Source organism: Oratosquilla oratoria, chromosome 13 (assembly GCF_046742065.1).
Source record: "Oratosquilla oratoria isolate Oo_2021 chromosome 13, ASM4674206v1, whole genome shotgun sequence".
Lineage (NCBI taxonomy): Eukaryota > Metazoa > Arthropoda > Malacostraca > Stomatopoda > Squillidae > Oratosquilla > Oratosquilla oratoria.
In genome coordinates this window covers 11,613,622-11,616,121 of record NC_134789.1, presented here as the reverse complement: position 1 = coordinate 11,616,121, position 2,500 = coordinate 11,613,622, and positions in this window count along the sequence as shown.

Here is a 2,500-nt window from a genome sequence, read left to right as displayed (position 1 = left end):
ACACACACACACACACACACACACACACACACACACGCACACACACACACACACACACACACACACACACACACACACACACACACACACACACACACACACACACACACACACACACACACACACACACACACTCACGTCTAGGCTATTACCCTCAAGGGGTAGTAGTAAAACCCACTGCAAGTATCTATTTATGTACATGAACCAAAGAGATTTGCTTTGGCCCCAGCTATCCGAACAAGCAGGGCAAAGGTGGTTATTTATATTGCAATCTGCAAGTCTTACCTTTCTTAGCGCGGTCCACTCTTCGATAATTCTTTGCCCCACAATTTTTCAATTTCTTCGTGGAAATGGAGAACATGAATAAAAAATTATATAGATAAAATTGCTTCTGACCAAAGGAGCCTAAGAAAAGAAAAGAAAAAGAAAATCCTCAAATTTCTGCTAAATTGCTCCACAAAACAATGCATACTTACATTTCTTTTCTGCGTATATTTTTCGTGAACAATTGTACCCATTCCGAGAATTTTTTCTCGGCAAATGAACTTCTGGAACCCAAATCCACGCGTTTTATTTTTTTTTTTTTTGTAGACTTGATTAGATCTCTACTTAGATCTGTCGCCATGGTGTCGTACTTAACAGATTTTATAATGGCTGTCAGCTCCTTCTTGAAGATGGTTCACTGTTTGAGACGAAAAGCTCAGCGACATTTCTTCCGCAAACAATTATTTCCTTTATTTCGCTTTATTAACATTTATCTCACAAAATCTACATTGACTATATCCTCAGCCTCTCAATTTTGAAGTTTTTCTCACTCCATTCAGCACGAATTCAAAATTTCTTAAAGAATATTTTATTCAACTGCAAGAGAGATCGTTCAGACCCGGAGGCGTAAAAGAAAATCAGCTTGTAGATCTTCGATTCTGCCATCCGGTGTATAAAGAGGCGGTCCTTTGTGTAACAAAATGTATATGTATACATATATTCATGTGGTGTGGGCAGGATTTTCATCTACGTGAGCTGATTTGGTAGATTCCACAAGGGGAAGTCTATAAAGAGGAGCCTAGGTAGAGAGTAGCTGCGTTGATATGTTACGAGGGATTTTCCTGAAGGGAGATTCAGGGGTGGAAAAGATACGAATAGGAGGGCATAGTGTCCCTAATTTGGATAGACATCAGTAACCCTTACCTTCATAGCATGACAGGTTTGATTTTTTTTTTTTTTTTTCGTCGACTACTCCTCCAGAAGTTCTCCTAAGCTCTTCGTTCCCCTCCTGCCTCGACCCTCAAACTTTTCTCCGTTACCTTCTTATCGTCGACGGCAGATTCACTTTCGGAAGCCTCGCCTCCCTTCCTTACTTTTGTCTCTTGGAGTCTCCCAAGTTTCACTCTTCTCTTCCGGAAGAATTCCTCGACCTCTTTTTCTTCAACTCCTCCTCCTTCTCTTCCTCCTCCTCTTCCTTGTCCTCCTTCTCTTCCTCCTCCTCCTCTTCCACCTCCTCCTCCTCTTTTTCTTCCTCCTCTTCTTCCTCCTCCTCCTCCCCTCTTCCTCCTATTCTTCCTCTTCCTCCCCCTCGTCCTCCCCCTCTTTCTACTCCTTCTCTTCCTCTTCCTCCTCCTCCTTCTCTTTCTCTTCCTCTTCCTCCTCTTCCTCCTCTTTTTCTTCCTCCTCTCCTTCTTTTTCTTCCTCCTTCTCTTTCTTCTTCTTCATCCACCTTTCCTTCTCCTCGTCCTCTATCTCCTCTTTCTCTTTTTTCTCCTCTTCCTACTACTCTTCCTCCCACTCCTACCTCTACTACTCCTTCTCCTTTTTTTTTTAATATTCTTCGTTTTCCTCCTACTGCTCCTCATTTCTTTCTCCTCCTCCTGCTCCTCCTTCCCCTACTTCTCCTTTTCCTCTTACCTCTCCTTCTCCTTCCACTCCTCTTCCTTTTTCTCCTCGTCCTTGCATCCTTTTCTTCCTCCTCCTCCTCCTCCTCCTCCTCCTCCTCCTCCTTTTCCTTCTCAGCTTCTTTCACCTCCTCTTTCTAACTCCTTCCTCTTCACTCCCGTTCTCTTCACTCAACTCCCCCACTTCCCATATTTAATTATCTTTTTGTTTCGCATTTTTTCATTTGCTCCGTATCGCTTGACTAAATGATGTTATATGACAATACCTCCCACTTTTGCTTGCGTCGAAGGGGAAGAATTGTAAATGAGCAAATGAACATTACGAGCGACAATAAGGTTGCAATGCCTCTGTCACAGAAGGGTAGTCACTCCGCTAACGTTTGTGATAATGTTTGGGAGCGTTTTCGAAGAAATTATGTCTGTGTCTGCCAAGAAGAGAGAGGTTGACTCGAATTGACGTTTTTTATCTTATGGTTATTTATGCTTTTACTTTTGTTCACTCTACTCCTAGCCCTACTCCTCCTCTTCCTCCTCCTCCAACTCCTCCTCCTCCTCTTCCTCATCCTTCTCTTCTTTCTCTTTTTTATCTTCTTCCTCCTCCAACTCCTCCT